The sequence below is a fragment of the Triticum dicoccoides genome, chromosome 1A, assembly GCF_002162155.2.
Source record: "Triticum dicoccoides isolate Atlit2015 ecotype Zavitan chromosome 1A, WEW_v2.0, whole genome shotgun sequence".
Taxonomy (NCBI): Eukaryota; Viridiplantae; Streptophyta; class Magnoliopsida; order Poales; family Poaceae; genus Triticum; species Triticum dicoccoides.
Genome location: NC_041380.1, coordinates 547353319 through 547371268, shown reverse-complemented (window position 1 = coordinate 547371268; position 17950 = coordinate 547353319). Strand labels below are relative to the sequence as shown.

The following is a 17950-nucleotide window of genomic DNA, read 5'->3' as shown; positions in this document are numbered from 1 at the left end:
GGTGTATGGGCCGCAAGAAGACACAGACAAAGCAAGATTCCTTGAGGTAATTGTGCAGTTTGGAGACCGCGTGAGCTTGCTGTGGATCCTGAATGGAGATTTCAACATTGTGTGCAACCCAGAGGAGCGCATCACTGGGAGAGTGAACAGGAGGCTGATGAATAAGTTTCGGCACACGATCAACAAGTTGGGTCTCCACGACATGCCTCTGATTGGGCGTCGCTTCTCTTGGTGCAATCAATAGGAGAACACCATCTTGGCAAGGCTGGACCGTGTGCTCTTCAACAATGCATGGGAGGACTTGTACCCCATCAGTGATTTGCTTCCGCTTAGCTCCAGTATCTCAGATCACACCCCTCAGCTGCTCACCTGTTCGTCCACATGACCAAGGGCTTTTCGGTTTCGCTTTGAGAATTATTGGTGCAAGTTGCCTGGCTTTTTGGATGTGGTGAAAGACGTCTGGGCTCCAGAGGTTCCGGGGAGTGACCCCATGAAAATCTTCAACACTAAACTTCATAGAACTGCAAAAGCCCTACGCAACTGGGGTCAAAGGAGCATGAGTCAACTGACGCTTCAGTTCCAGGTGGCCAGCGAGGTGATCTTACGCCTTGACAGCATGCAAGAAAGACGTCCTCTTTCCAGTGAGGAAAAGAAGCTGCGTGCTTTTCTCAGGGGGAAGTGCCTGGCGTTCGCATCCCTCGAGCGGGTGCGGTTGCGGCAGAGAGCCAGGGTTCGGGATCTTCGGGAAGGGGATGCCAACTCCAGATACTTTCATATGAAGGACAATGGGCGACGTCGGAAACACCTCATACCATATCTCAAACACGGGGATAGAACAGCTACTGCCATGGAAGACAAATTGAGTATGGCCAGCAAGTTCTTTTGCAGGCAGATGGGCGCACCGGATCAGAACCTTAGGAGAGCCTGCCTGCGCCTGGAAGAATTGGGCTTGAGGATGCTGTCATCAGAGATGGCCGACAAGCTTGAATCGGAGTTCACGATCGATGAGGTGAAGCGTGTTGTCATGGACATGCCCCCCGATAGGGCACCAGGGCCGGACGGTTTTTCAGGGCTCTTCTTCAAATCATGCTGGGACGTCATAGCCACGGATCTGATGGCGGTGATGAAGGCTCTGCACGACGGCCGCTTCTACTCCTTTGGAGGTCTTAACACCTTGATACTCACCCTCCTGCCCAAGAAAGCCAACTCGCTGGAGATCGGTGACTTTAGGCCCATCAACCTAATACACGGGGTAGCCAAGATATTTGCTAAGGTCCTCGCTACCCGTCTGGCTCCGCTTCTGCCAAGTCTGATTTCGAAAGCTCAGAGTGCTTTTGTGACTAGCCGCAATATCCATGAGAACTTCAAGTTTGTGAGGAACAAAGCTAGGTGGCTGCATAGACGGCGCCACTCCTCGGTGCTAATGAAAATTGACATATCCAAGGCCTTTGATACTCTATCATGGGAATTTCTTCTGGAGGTGCTGTCTGCTCGGGGATTCGGTCGGAGGTGGCGTTCCTGGATTTGCGGGCTGCTATCCACTGCCTCCACCTCCGTCCTTATCAACGGAGAGCTTGGCTCCCCCTTCGCCCTCGGCCAAGGCGTCCGCTAGGGCGACCCCGTTTCTGAAGGAAATATGCCCTAGAGGCAATAATAAAGTTATTATTTATTTCCTTATATCATGGTAAATGTTTATTATTCATGCTAGAATTGTATTAACCGGAAACATAATACATGTGTGAATACATAGACAAACAGAGTGTCACTAGTATGCCTCTACTTGACTAGCTCGTTAATCAAAGATGGTTATGTTTCCTAACCATGGACAAAGAGTTGTTATTTGATTAACGGGATCACATCATTGGGTGAATGATCTGATTGACATGACCCATTCCATTAGCTTAGCACCCGATCGTTTAGTATGTTGCTATTGCTTTCTTCATGACTTATACATGTTCCTATGACTATGAGATTACGAAACTCCCGTTTGCCGGAGGAACACTTTGTGTGCTACCAAACGTCACAACGTAACTGGGTGATTATAAAGGTGCTCTACAGGTGTCTCCAAAGGTACATGTTGGGTTGGCGTATTTCGAGATTAGGATTTGTCACTCCAATTGTCGGAGAGGTATCTCTGGGCCCTCTCGGTAATGCACATCACATAAAGCCTTGCAAGCATTGCAACTAATGATTTAGTTGTGAGATGATGTATTACGGAACGAGTAAAGAGACTTGCCGGTAACGAGATTGAACTAGGTATTGAGACACCGACGATCGAATCTCGGGCAAGTAACATACCGATGACAAAGGGAACAACGTATGTTGTTATGCGGTCTGACCGATAAAGATCTTCGTAGAATATGTAGGAGCCAATATGAGCATCCAGGTTCCGCTATTGGTTATTGACCGGAGACGTGTCTCGGTTATGTCTACATTGTTCTCGAACCCGTAGGGTCCGCACGCTTAAGGTTTCGATGACAGTTACATTATGAGTTTATGAGTTTTGATGTACCGAAGTTAGTTCGGAGTCCCGGATGTGATGACGGACATGACGAGGAGTCTCGAAATGGCCGAGACATAAAGATTGATATATTTGACGGCTATATTCGGACACCGGAAGTGTTCCGGGGAAGTTTCGGATAAAACCGGAGCACCGGGGGGTTACCGGAACCCCCCGGGGGGTTAATGGGCCTCATGGGCCTAAAGTGGAGAAGAGGAGGGGTTGCCAGGGCAGGCTACGCGCCCCCTCTCCCCCTAGTCCGAATTGGACAAGGAGGGAGGGGCGGCGCCCCCCCTTTTCCTTCTCTCCTCCCCCCTCTCCTACTTGGACAAGGAAAGGGAGGGGAGTCCTACTCCCGGTAGGAGTAGGACTCCTCCTGCGCGCCTCCTACTAGGGCCGGCCGCACCCTCCCCCTTGGATCCTTTATATACGGAGGCAAGGGGCGCCCCTAGACACACAAGTTGATCCACGTGATCATATTCTTAGCCGTGTGCGGTGCCCCCTTCCACCATAGTCCTCGATAATATTGTAGCGGTGCTTAGGCGAAGCCCTGCGACAGTAGTACATCAAGATCGTCACCACGCCGTCGTGCTGATGGAACTCTTCCCCGACACTTTGCTGGATCGAAGTCCGGGGATCGTCATCGAGCTAAACGTGTGCTAGAACTCGGAGGTGCCATAGTTTCGGTGCTTGATCGGTCGGGCCGTGGAGACGTACGACTACATCAACCAAACGCTTCTGTTGTCGATCTACAAGGGTACGTAGATCACACTCTCCCCTCTCGTTGCTATGCATCACCATGATCTTGCGTGTGCGTAGGAAATTTTCTGAAATTACTACGTTCCCCAACAGTGGCATCCGAGCCAGGTTTTATATGTTGATGTTATATGCACGAGTAGAACACAAGTGAGTTGTGGGCGATATAAGTCATACTGCTTACCAGCATGTCATACTTTGGTTCGGCGGTATTGTTGGACGAAGTGGCCCGGACCGACATTACGCGTACGCTTACGCGAGACCGGTTCTCCCGACGTGCTTTGCACAAAGGTGGCTAGCGGGTGACAGTTTCTCCAACTTTAGTTGAACCGAGTGTGGCTACGCCCGGTCCTTGCGAAGGTTAAAACAACACCAACTTGACAAACTATCGTTGTGCTTTTGATGCGTAGGTAAGATTGGTTCTTGCTTAAGCCCGTAGCAGCCACGTAAAACTTGCAACAACAAAGTAGAGGACGTCTAACTTGTTTTTGCAGGGCATGTTGTGATGTGATATGGTCAAGACATGATGCTAAATTTTATTGTATGAGATGATCATGTTTTGTAACCAAGTTATCGGCAACTGGCAGGAGCCATATGGTTGTCGCTTTATTGTATGCAATGCAATCGCGCTGTAATGCTTTACTTTATCACTAAGCGGTAGCGATAGTCGTGGAAGCATAAGATTGGCGAGACGACAACGATGCTACGATGGAGATCAAGGTGTCGCGTCGATGATGATGGTGATCACGACGGTGCTTCGAAGATGGAGATCACAAGCACAAGATGATGATGGCCATATCATATCACTTATATTGATTGCATGTGATGTTTATCTTTTATGCATCTTTTCTTGCTTAGATTGACGGTAGCATTATAAGATGATCTCTCACTAATTATCAAGAAGTGTTCTCCCTGAGTATGCACCGTTGCAAAAGTTCTTCGTGCTGAGACACCACGTGATGATCCGGTGTGATAGGCTCTACGTTCAAATACAACGGGTGCAAAACAGTTGCACACGCGGAATACTCAGGTTATACTTGACGAGCCAAGCATATACAGATATGGCCTCGGAACACGGAGACCGAAAGGTCGAGCGTGAATCATATAGTAGATATGATCAACATAGTGATGTTCACCAATGAAACTACTCCATCTCACGTGATGATCGGACATGGTTTAGTTGATTTGGATCATGTAATCACTTAGAGGATTAGAGGGATGTCTATCTAAGTGGGAGTTCTTAAGTAATATGATTAACTGAACTTAAATTTATCATGAACTTAGTCCTGGTAGTATTTTGCAAATTATGTTGTAGATCAATAGCTCGCGTTGTTGCTTCCCTGTGTTTATTTTGATATGTTCCTAGAGAAAATTGTGTTGAAAGATGTTAGTAGCAATGATGCGGATTGGATCCGTGATCTGAGGTTTATCCTCATTGCTGCACAGAAGAATTATGTCCTTGATGCACCGCTAGGTGACAGACCTATTGCAGGAGCAGATGCAGACGTTATGAACGTTTGGCTAGCTCAATATGATGACTACTTGATAGTTTAGTGCACCATGCTTAATGGCTTAGAATCGGGACTTCAAAGACGTTTTGAACGTCATGGAGCATATGAGATGTTCCAGGAGTTGAAGTTAATATTTCAAGCAAATACCCGAGTTGAGAGATATGAAGTCTCCAACAAGTTCTATAGCTAAAAGATGGAGGAGAATCACTCAACTAGTGAGCATGTGCTCAGATTGTCTGAGTACTACAATCGCTTGAATCAAGTGGGAGTTAATCTTCCAGATAAGATAGTGATTGACAGAATTCTCTAGTCACCATCACCAAGTTAGTAGAACTTCGTGATGAACTATGATATGCAAGGGATAACGGAAACGATTCCCAAGCTCTTCGTAATGCGGAAATTGACGAAGGTAGAAATCGAGAAAAACATCAAGTGTTGATGGTAGACAAGACCACTAGTTTCAAGAAAAGGGCAGAGGGAAGAAGGGGAACTTCAAGAAGAACAGCAAGCAAGTTGCTGCTCAAGTGAAGAAGCCCAAGTCTGGTCCTAAGCCTGAGACTAAGTGTTTCTACTACAAAGGGACTGGTCACTGGAAGCGAAACTACCCCAAGTGATTGGCAGATAAGAAGGATGGCAAAGTGAACATAAGTATATTTGATATACATGTTATTGATGTGTACTTTACTAGTGTTTATAGCAACCCCTCAGTATTTGATACTAGTTCAGTTGCTAAGATTAGTAACTCGAAACGGGAGTTGCAGAATAAACAGAGACTAGTTAAGGGTGAAGTGACGATGTGTGTTGGAAGTGGTTCCAAGATTGATATGATCATTATCGCACACTCCCTATACTTTTGGGATTAGTGTTGAACCTGAATAAGTGTTATTTGGTGTTTCCATTAAGCATGAATATGATTTGATCATGTTTATTGTAATACGGTTATTCATTTAAGTAAGAGAATAAATTGTTGTTCTGTTTACATGAATAAAACCTTATATGGTTACACACCCAATGAAAATAGTTCGTTGGATCTCGATCGTAGTGATACACATAATCATAATATTGAAACCAAAAGATGCAAAGTTAATAATAATAGTGCAACTTATTTGTAGCACTGCCGTTTAGGTCATATTGGTGTAAAGCGCATGAAGAAACTCCATGCTGATGGGATTTTGGAATCACTTGATGCTTGCGAACCATGCCTCATGGGCAAGATGACTAAGACTCCGTTCTCCAGAGCGAGCAACTGACTTATTAGAAATAATACATACTGATGTATGCGGTCCAATGAGTGTTAAGGCTCATGGCAAGTATCGTTATTTTCTGAACTTCACAGATGATTTGAGCAGATATGGGTATATCTACTTGATAAAACATAAGTCTGAAACATTTGAAAAGTTTAAAGAATTTCAGAGTGAAGTGGAAAATCATCGTGACAAGAAAATAAAGTTTCTACGATCTGATCGCGGAGACAAATATTTGAGTTACGAGTTTGGTCTTCAATTAAAACAATGTGGAATAGTTTCACAAACTCATGCCACATGGAACACCACAGCATAATGGTGTGTCCGAACGTCATAATCGTACTTTATTGGATATAGTGCAATCTATGATGTCTCTTACCGATCTACCACTATCGTTTTGGGGTTATGCATTAGAGACAGCTGCATTCACGTTAAAAGGGCACCATCTAAATCTGTTGAGACGACACCGTATGAACTGTGGTTTGGCAAGAAACCAAAGTTGTCGTTTCTTAAAGTTTGGGGTTGCAATGCTTATGTGAAAAAGTTTCATCCTGATAAGCTCAAACCCAAATCGAAAAAGTGTGTCTTCATAGGATACCCAAAAAGTTACTGTTGGGTACACCTTCTATCACAGATCCAAAGGCAAGACATTCGTTGCTAAGAATGGATCCTTTCTAGAGAAGGAGGTTCTCTCAAAAGAAGTGAGTGGGAGGAAAGTAGAACTTGATAAGGTAATTGTACCTTCTCCCTTATTGGAAAGTAGTTCATCACAGAAATCTGTTCCTGTGACTACTACACCAATTAGTGAGGAAGCTAATGATGATGATCATGTAACTTCAGATCAAGTTACTATCGAATCTCGTAGGTAAACCAGAGTGAGATCCGCACCAGAGTGGTATGCTAATCCTGTTCTAGAGGTCATGCTACTTGACCATGACGAACCTACAAACTATGAAGAAGCGATGGTGAGCCCAGATTCCGCAAAATGGCTTGAGGTCATGAAATCTGAGATGGGATCAATGTATGAGAACAAAGTATGGACTTTGGTTGACTTGCCCGATGATCGGCAAGCAATTGAGAATAATGGATCTTCAAGAGGAAGACGGACGCTGATAGTAGTGTTACTATCTACAAAGCTAGAATTGTCGCAAAAGGTTTTCAACAAGTTCAAGGTGTTGACTACGATGAGAGTTTCTCACTCGTATCTATGCTTAAGTCTGTCCGAATCATGTTAGCAATTGCTGCATTTTATGAAATCTGGCAAATGGATAAACAAAACTGCATTCCTTAATAGATTTATTAAAGAAGAGTTGTATATGATACAACCAGAAGGTTTTGTCAATCCTAAAAGTGCTAACAAAATATGCAAGCTCCAGCGATCCATCTATGGACTAGTGCAAGCATCTCGGAGTTGGAATATACGCTTTGATAAGTTGATCAAATCATATAGTTTTATACAGACTTGCGATGAAGCCTGTATTTACAAGAAAGTGAATGGGAGCACTACAACATTTCTGATAAGTATATGTGAATGACATATTGTTGATCGGAAATAATGTAGAATTATTCTGCAAAGCATAAAGGAGTGTTTGAAAGGAATTTTCCAAAGAAAGACCTCGGTGAAGCTGCTGACATATTGAACATCAAGATCTATAGAGATAGATCAAGACGCTTGATAAGTTTTTTTCAGTGAGTACATACCTTGACAAGATTTTGAAGTAGTTCAAAATAGAACAGTCAAAGAAAGAGTTCTTGTCTGTGTTACAAGGTGTGAAATTGAGTAAGACTCAAAACCCGACCACGACAGAAGATAGAAAGAGAATGAAAGTCATTCCCTATGCCTCAGCCATAGGTTTTATAAAGTATGCCATGCTATGTACCAGATCTATTGTATACCCTACACTGATTTTGGCAAGGTAGTACAATAGTGATCTAGGAGTAGATCACTAGACAGCGGTCAAAATTATCCTTAGTGGAATAAGGATATGTTTCTCGATTATGGAGGTGACAAAAAGGTTCGTCGTAAAGGGTTACGTCAATGCAAGTTTTGACACTAATCCAGATGACTCTAAGTCTCAATCTGGATACATATTGAAAGTGGGAGCAATTAGCTAGAGTAACTCTGTGCAGAGCATTGTTGACATAGAAATTTGCAAAATACATACGGATCTGAATGTGGCAGACCCGTTGACTAAACTTCTCTCACAAGCAAAACATGATCACACCTTAGTACTCTTTGGGTGTTAATCGCATAGCGATGTGAACTAGATTACTGAATCTAGTAAACCCTTTGGGTGTTGGTCACATGAAGATGTGAACTAATCACATAAAGATGTGAACTATTAGTGTTAAATCACATGGTGATGTGAACTAGATTATTGACTCTAGTGCAAGTGGGAGACTGAAGGAAATATGCCCTAGAGGCAATAATAAAGTTATTATTTATTTCCTTATATCATGATAAATGTTTATTATTCATGCTAGAATTGTATTAACCGGAAACATAATACATGTGTGAATACATAGACAAACAGAGTGTCACTAGTATGCCTCTACTTGACTAGCTCGTTAATCAAAGATGGTTATGTTTCCTAACCATGGACAAAGAGTTGTTATTTGATTAACAGGATCACATCATTAGGTGAATAATCTGATTGACATGACCCATTCCATTAGCTTAGCACTCGATCGTTTAGTATGTTGCTATTGCTTTCTTCATGACTTATACATGTTCCTATGACTATGAGATTATGCAACTCCCGTTTGCCGGAGGAACACTTTGTGTGCTACCAAACGTCACAACATAACTGGGTGATTATAAAGGTGCTCTACAGGTGTCTCCAAAGGTACATGTTGGGTTGGCGTATTTCGAGATTAGGATTTGTCACTCCGATTGTCGGAGAGGTATCTCTGGGCCCTCTCGGTAATGCACATCACATAAAGCCTTGCAAGCATTGCAACTAATGATTTAGTTGTGAGATGATGTATTACGGAACGAGTAAAGAGACTTGCCGGTAATGAGATTGAACTAGGTATTGAGATACCGACGATCGAATCTCGGGCAAGTAACATACCGATGACAAAGGGAACAACGTATGTTGTTATGCGGTCTGACCGATAAAGATCTTCGTAGAATATGTAGGAGCCAATATGAGCATCCAGGTTCCGCTATTGGTTATTGACCGGAGACGTGTCTCGGTCATGTCTACATTGTTCTCGAACCTGTAGGGTCCGCACGCTTAAGGTTTCGATGACAGTTATATTATGAGTTTATGAGTTTTGATGTACTGAAGTTAGTTCGGAGTCCCGGATGTGATCACGGACATGACGAGGAGTCTCGAAATGGTCGAGACATAAAGATTGATATATTGGATGGCTATATTCGGACACCGGAAGTGTTCCGGGGAAGTTTTGGATAAAACCGGAGCACCGGGGGGTTACCGGAACCCCCCGGGGGGTTAATGGGCCTCATGGGCCTAAAGTGGAGAAGGGGAGGGGCTGCCAGGGCAGGCCGCGCGCCCCCTCTCCCCCTAGTCCGAATTGGACAAGGAGGGAGGGGCGGCGCCCCCCCTTTTCCTTCTCTCCTTCCCCCTCTCCTACTTGGACAAGGAAAGGGAGGGGAGTCCTACTCCCGGTAGGAGTAGGACTCCTCCTGTGCGCCTCCTACTAGGGCCAGCCGCACCCCCCTTGGATCCTTTATATACGGAGGCAAGGGGCACCCCTAGACACACAAGTTGATCCACGTGATCATATTCTTAGCCGTGTGCGGTGCCCCCTTCCACCATAGTCCTCGATAATATTGTAGCGGTGCTTAGGCGAAGCCCTGCGATGGTAGTACATCAAGATCGCCACCACGCTGTCGTGCCGACGGAACTCTTCCCCGACACTTTGCTGGATCGGAGTCCGGGGATCGTCATCGAGCTGAACGTGTGCTAGAACTCGGAGGTGCCGTAGTTTCGGTGCTTGATCGGTCGGGCCGTGGAGACGTACGACTACATCAACCAAACGCTTCTGTTGTCGATCTACAAGGGTACGTAGATCACACTCTCCCCTCTCGTTGCTATGCATCACCATGATCTTGCGTGTGCGTAGGAATTTTTTTTGAAATTACTATGTTCCCCAACAGTTTCCCCGGCCTTATTCATTCTGGCTATGGACGCCCTTCACGGCATGTTGGAATGGGAAAGGCAGTGCCATCTTCTCTCCGATCTTGGCTGCGACAGAGGGGTGCCGCGTGCATCTGTTTTTGCCGATGACGCGGTTCTGTTCTTCAAGCCAGAGCGTAACGATCTCCTGCTTATATCAACCCTTCTGCAGCTCTTTGGGGAGGCGTCGGGGCTTCGGATCAATATGCACAAGAGCACCATCACTTGCATACGATGTGATGAGGTGCAGGCTGCAGAGGTAGCTGGACACTTCTAGTGCAGGCAACAGGCCTTTCCTATCTTATATCTCGGTATACCTCTATCAATATACAGGCTCAAGCGGCACGAGTTGCTGCCCTTGGTTGATAAGCTCTCGAACAAGATGAAGGGCTGGAAACCGAAGATGTTGGCAGTTGCAGGCCGGCTCACGCTCACCTCTTCAGTCCTCATGGCACTGCCCATGCACATCATGGCAGCGCTCCCGCTGCCGGCCTGGGCAAGACTATCAACCGCCGCTGTCGTGGTTTTATTTGGAAGGGGGAGGAGGAGACTAGTGGTGGCCATTGCCTTATGCCTTGGAGCAGGGTGTGCATGCCGCGGGAGCTCGGAGGATTGGGTGTTTTGAATATCAAATGGTTTGGGTTCGCGCTGCGCTGCAGATGGCCTTGGTTACGTTGGAGTGCAGAGGAGAGGCCGTGGCATGGCCTGCCTGATACTACGGAGAAGGAGGTCCACGCAATCTTCAATGCAGCCTGCCGCATCACGCTCGGGTCAGGAGAGGTAGCCAAGTTCTGGACTGATAAGTGGTTGGACACCGGCTGCTCAATTGCTCAAACAGCACCGCAACTCTACTTCTTTGTCAAGGACAGGGGGAGATCTGTCAAGGAGGCACTAACCTGGCAGGCTTGGGTACATGACATTGCGGGTGGGCTCTCCCTCCCTGCCATTTCTCAGTACCTCTTGGTCTGGGATATTGCACACGCCACTATGTTAAATCCTGAGGCGAGAGACACGCCGCGATGGCTCCTGATGGAAAACCAGCAGTTCTCTGTCCAAAGTGCATACCGTCTGTTCTTTCTGGGCAACGTTCGCTTCGACTGTTACAAGCCTATTTGGAAATCCAAGGCGCCCCCACGGCAAATTCTTCATGTGGCTCGTGGTGCACCGTCGTTGCCTTACGGCGGACAATCTACAGAAAAGGAATTGGCCTTCCAACGGAGTCTGCCCCTTGTGTCTTCAAGCGCTGGAAGACTGCACCCACTTGTTTCTCCACTGCCGTTTTACACAACAAGTTTGGGCGCGCTTCAGATCTTGGACCGGCGCCGATTTCCTTATCCCCGATAACACCTTTGCCTCCACTCGGGAGTGGTGGTTGTAGACCAGGGCTGTCATTCCCAAGCACATCCGAAGGAATTTTGACACGGTGGTGATCTTGATGCATTGGAGGATATGGAAAGAAAGAAACTCCAGGATCTTTGACCAGGTGGCAGCTTCGCCGTCCGTCGTTCTGGAGCGGGTAGTAGAAGATGTGGCCATGTGGAGGGCCACCGGATGCATCGTTGATCTGCCAACTTAGTTGCTGTGGGGGTGTTCATGTTTTGCAAGACCGGCCCTCACCTGGGTGGTCCGAGATCGTTGCTGTAGCGGGGGCACCTCTGTTTTTTGGAGGCCGATCCTTGGCAGGGCTGTTTGTAAACTCTGGGTTCAGTCTAAGTTTCCTAGACTATCCTTGTTGTACTCTCTTTTCTATCTAATAAAGTTCGGCCAATGGCCTTTCGACGAAGAAGAAGAAGAAAAACAAGAGTGATTTAAAAGTAAAAGAGAAGTCTTCTTGATGTGGATGAGCATCGTAAACGTTGCCTCTGTTGAACAAAGCATTCTTCACAGGCATACTATTCAACACTCATTACTATTTGTTCAACAGAATATCAAAGGTCCAGCTTGCACACCAAGTCTTAACAAATAGAGGTTAAAGTTAAAACTGACAATAAAACACAGAGGCAACATTATTCTGGACCACAAGCAAAAATTAATCTGCACATGACAGTTTTATGCTCTTTATCCGATGAAGCACGGCAATCCTTGCAACATTTGCTTCTTGCCTTGACGCTGCACCATGCTCAATGCTGTATCCAATATGTAGGTTACTTCATTAACTTGCAAGTTTGTCAAACCTTCCGTCCAGAACTTAGATTCATGTAGATCTTACTAGGCCCAGCTCATAGCAATTGACCCAATGATAAGTGACACAACTATTGGCCCCCAAAAAGGGTCAGCAAATTTTGATAGAACTCCTCCAATTTTCGATAGAGCTCCTCTCGGTTTGGTTCGCTTGACCCTAGTGTTTGCCAAGCGGCGCGTGAAGAAGGCTGGCCAGTCCATCTCAAAAGGGATAGCCATCATGACAATGCCGCGAAACCAGTTCGTGACCGCCTCCATTGCCCCTGTTTGGAGATCTATGATGTACATGTCTTCTTGATTGTCCTTGATGAGCAGTATGCCGCTCGTTTCGCCCGCGCACACGCACTGCAGCTGGTCCATCTTGCCCCACTCGGGTGGCTGTAACTCGATCATCTTGGTGCGATGCCAACGGTCTGTGTTGCTAACTCCACTCACGTTGTCAGTCCGGCGTGTCCAGATCACTAGCATGGTGCGTTGCCCGTCCAAGCGAAGCAACGATGGCGCCCCGTCATCAGTGACTCCAAGAATGGGCCGAGTTTGGTCCAGTTTGACTGGGAGCCTTGTTACAGACATCTCCGTGGTCCTACCACACACGCTGAGTGCGTACAAGTTGGACGTATTCTTGCGAAAATATATAACAGAGCATGTGCACCCCGGCCGCTTATCTGGTACGTCCATATTCCTCGGGATATGCGGCAGACGTTTCCGTAAGACAGTCAGACGACGGTTATATCGCTTGGGTTAGTACTCCCCTCGACCGTGATCTGCCTACATCTCAGCTTAGGCTACTGTTCAGTGACAAACAGGTTGGAGATACTCCAGAAGCAGGCCCGTGACTCTGGTCCATACGTGTTCCCCCTTGTACCATTATTGAGCAGGCTAGGCGGCGGGGGAGGGGGATTCATCAGTGGCAGAGCATGGTAGAAATCAGAATCTGAGCGGGAGGCAGGAGACTCTGGTACAAGAGGAGGCGCCAGGACGGGCGGGCCACCGGGGAAATCCTCCGCCGGGCCGCCGGGGGAATCCAGCGCGGGTCGCAGCGGGCACCGCCGCCCCTGTCATCTCGCCGCCTCCTGGAGTATGGATCCATCTCAGGTAAATGCGTGATTTCAGATATGCGCATAGGTTGTTTGACTATCGGGATCTTTTTTGGCATTGGGTGCATATCAGGAAGGTGATTATTCATGGATCACATTGTTCTGCAGGCCAGATTGGGAACGGGGTTGGGGCAGCAATTATTGTCAGGTGTTCACATCTAAGCAGTCATCATGCTGGTAAGATGGCATGTAGAATTAATCTTGATTGTCGATCTGTATTTCTGGGAAGGGGTCCGAGGATGCAAACGAATTACACAATATGTATAGTTGTCATGTCGATACCTGGTCAGGCGGCTTGGTTAGAACAGATTAGCTGATACGTTTGCCATCGTACATGAATGAAGGTATATAGTTAGCTTTCTTTGGTGTATGGGATGCGCCGAGGTGTACGTCGGGACATAGCCGTAGTATAGAAAACCAATGATTTTTGTTTATCCGTCTTGTAGAATTCTACATTAAATCAATGATATTATTGTGCAGAACTACAGCAAGCTCAACAAGCTGCCCACGATCGTTGAAGAGGACGAATCAGACAGGGGGGATGGATATAACGGTCCTCCATTCAGTGTTACTTTGTTATATCATGGTTTGACCAGCAGAAACGAGACATCATTACCTTGATGGGTTGGGGTGGCACTCTATCCATGCAACTGATCAGCAAGTTAAGCGTCTAGCACATGGTTTGGCTTTTAGGGATGGTGGATGAAGTCATACAAGCCATTATCATGGGACCGAATAAGGTTTTTAAGTTCAACGAGAGCGACGTTGAGAAGGTATTCAGAATGCCAGCAGTTGGAACAGATGTGATGGACAAAATCCTTGATAGGAGCGAGACTGTTTTTGCATACTTGCGAGCTCGATTGGGGATAGAGAATAAGGAGATAAGAAGTCTGAAGAGCATACAGTCCACACTGTCACGTCACTATAAGGGGAAGATGTCACAAGCAGAGGTGGCTGCATTCAAAACTACGTACATCGTCTTCATGATGACACATGTATTTGCACCGACAGTCAAGAACGACTACTTCTACACCGACTATTGGTCCGCACTGGTTGACCCGGATAGCTTGGATAAGTTCAATTGGGGAAGATATATCGTTGAAGTATTGTGTGCTGCCGCCGGGAAGATGAAACAAGATATTCGCAGGAAAACCACGGTGTCGAACATAACATGATGTTTATTCATCCTAAGCGCCAATTGTCCGCAAGGTAATCAAAAAAATCTCAAGGTTCCATTTACATGAATATAGCATTTAATTATTATTGTTATACATGCGTATGTTATACAAGGTTAATGTTCTATGGATCCAGAAAATCATCATATCTACCTATCATGCCTGCGGGCACCTGTATGGTTTCTACGCCATAACTTCTGCAGGAATTTCAGTGGCGACCAAGCGAGTCATAATATTCATGTGGTGAGTATGTTGATTTAGTAAACGTTAAGACCGATTAGATATAATGGATTAGATATAATGGAATGTTAGCTGTTCTAATTTCTTGATCATTTCCTTTTCCTACCATCTGTGAGTTGTTTGATCATGACTCCACAATCATATCCAGGACGATGACAGTTATCTGGCAGCATGTTACCTTTACGACATATTGCATCTCAATGGGAACAATGCAAGGAGGCCGCATCAGTTCATCGAGTCTATCGATGAATGAAAGAGCATGCAGTTTCGAGTGAACGTCAGGGTGTAACAATATGAAGTCTCTTGGGGGCATTTTTTGCCAGAGACTGTTTCTGTTGGGGCCGAAGTGTTTGTATGTTAATGATCTAGATTGGCTATGTGGACCTATATATTATGATGTCAAACCATGGACAAAAATATAAGTTGTTTGGTATGGATGTCAAGTTATGAACGACTGGCTGCATGATTTTCATTGTTTTAAATATTAGTTGGAGTTGGTTGGACGAACTTATGTTTCAATAAATCAGTCATAAGAGCAACTCCAACAAATCGGCCCAACGCGCCGACCCAAACGGACGCGCGCCCGCTTTCCGTCCGTAGGCGGCCCATTCCCGGCTCATTTTTCAGCCGGATTTGCGTCGATGTAGACACGAGACGAACGTGCGCACGCTCGCCTTCTCCTCCCCCGGGCCCGCTGGTCGGTGGCACATTGGCCTCCCCCTCACATCCAGTAGCAACCCTTGCCCGCCTCCTTCGTCGCCGACGCCGTCGCTCATTTTTTTTCGGCGACTCCGCCAGCTACCGGCGCCGCAACATCTGCCCAGCAACGCCGCCAACTCCCACGTCGCCCGCCACCACCGTCTTGCCGCCAGGGAGCCGACTGCTTCCCACCCCCGCTCACCCCACCACCACACAGCCGCGACCGCGACCAAAAGAAGCCGCCTCGCCGCCCCGGCCAGATCCTCACTGGCACGCTCGTCGGACGCCGGCCTACTCGTCGGACGTTGGCAGGGCAACTAGCTGGTCTGTGCGCGCCGCGACTCCCTTTGCCGGCTGTCTCCTTCGTCGACGCCCGCAAGCTGTTCGATAGTTTTCCAAAGTACAGAATGGACTCCGTCGACGAGTTCTTTTTTCACAATTTCCTTTGCGACTCCGACGATTCGTCGTCCGATGATGACGAGGAGATATTGGTTGCCGTGTTGGCACCTCAACAGCCAGCGGCCGTTGTTCCGTGGCTCCATTTCGGTTCACCTTCCAGCGTTGAATCGCAACCGAGAGAGCGGGCATTTCCTTCTTTGGAAGGCCTACTTTGATACAACAAATCCGTTGTTCAAACATCAAAAATTTCGCCGCCGTTTCCGTATGAGTAGGCATCTTTTCAACCATATTAGAGAGGGGGTGGTCGGCTATGATGACTATTTCGAGTGCAAAGAGGATGTCGTTGTCAAGATTGGTTTCTCCTCTTATCAGAAATGCACTGCCGCCATCCGAATACTTGCATACGGAGTGACTGATGATCTCATTGACGAGTACGTTCATATGAGCGAGTCTACATGCCTAGAGTCCGTGTATAAGTTATGCAAGGTTGTTATTGCTATTGCTGTGTTTGACCATGAGTATTTGAGAGAGCCGACTCCTGAAGATACAACCCGTTTGTTGGCGATGAATGCCAGCAGGGACTTCCCAGGGATGCTTGGCAGCATAGACTGCATGCACTGGGAGTGGAAGAGCTGCCCTTCTGTTTGGCAAGGGCAGTATAAGGGTCATGTCAGGGCTAGCACTGTCATACTAGAGGCCACGGCGTCTCAAGATCTCTGGATCTGGCACTCTTTCTTTGGCATGGCTGATCACACAATGATATCAACGTGCTTCAGCGCTCGCTGGTGTTTGCTAGGCTTGCCGAAGGCAACAGTCCACCGGTGAACTTTACTATCAACGGTCACAACTATGACAAAGGGTGACAGTATCTATCCTCAGTGGACCACTATTGTCAAGACAATCCCCAACCCTGTCGGAGAGAAGAGGAAAAGATTTGCCCAGGAGCAAGAGAGTACTATGAAGGATATCGAGCATGCCTTTGGTGTTTTGCAATCTCGATGGGGGCATCGTTCAGTATACTGTTAATACCTGGAGCACGCAGAAAATGTGGGAGGTGATGGCTGCTTGTGTGATCATGCATAATATGATCGTAGAAGACGAGCGCCCGAAACATCTGTACAATCAAGGGTTTCAGTTTTAGGGTGAGAATGTTGTGCCTGAGCATGGAGGAGCGGCAACGTTTGAACAGTTCATTCAATTTCATCATGACATGCGTGATTGGGAAACTCGTGTGCAACTGCAAAATGATTTGGTTGAGCATATATGGGCTCATGTTGACAACCAATAAATATATCCTCTTTTATTCGGCTTGCAAAACTATGTGAGACATTTTTATTTTTATTTGGCTATGTGGGCTCATGTTGGCAACCAATGGATATATCTTATTTTATTCGGCTTGCAAAACTATGTGAGACACTTTTATTTTTATTCGGTTTGTAAAACTATGCTATTTTATTCCGTTCAAACTATGTTATTTGACTATATGTTTAAATGCAAATTCAATGCAAAAATGAGCTATTTATTGAAATAGGGCGGCCAACCCGTCACGCCGGTACATATGGATCGGCACGTTGGACACGCTACCAACCCATATTTAAAATAGAGCGAACGCCGGACAGGTGGCCGACCCAAACGGACAGAAAGCGGACGGAATCGTCATACGTTTGGGTCGTCCCATTGGAGTTGCTCTAACGAAAACACGAAAAGCATCATGCTAAAACATGTACCTGGCACATGGGAAATGTCGGCTGGACCACACGCCGCCTCCCGTGAGATTTGGCAACACCCAAACTGAATGACGTGCATGGCACATTTGCAGCAGTCTCAATTTGCACCTTGTACCTGGCACATATTGGGCGTGCCTTTGCAATCGAGTGCCTGTGGAGTGAACTGGAGTTACGTGTCGTGTACAAAGCACAAGACGTCACCGGGCCATGTACAAGGTACAAGAAGCGTATCATATGCATACCGGAACGTATCAAGCACATGATATGCAGGTGCAT

At 46.6% G+C, this 17950-nt stretch overlaps 1 long non-coding RNA gene across 1 annotated transcript; it reads left to right on the top strand.

The window, feature by feature from the left end:
- Positions 1-13115: 13115 nt before the first annotated feature.
- Positions 13116-15346, top strand: LOC119288050. The gene is made up of 5 exons (XR_005141087.1): positions 13116-13432; positions 13543-13611; positions 13915-14643; positions 14746-14852; positions 14998-15346. It is a non-coding gene; the product is annotated as an uncharacterized LOC119288050 (long non-coding RNA).
- The last annotated feature ends 2604 nt before the right edge of the window (positions 15347-17950 follow it).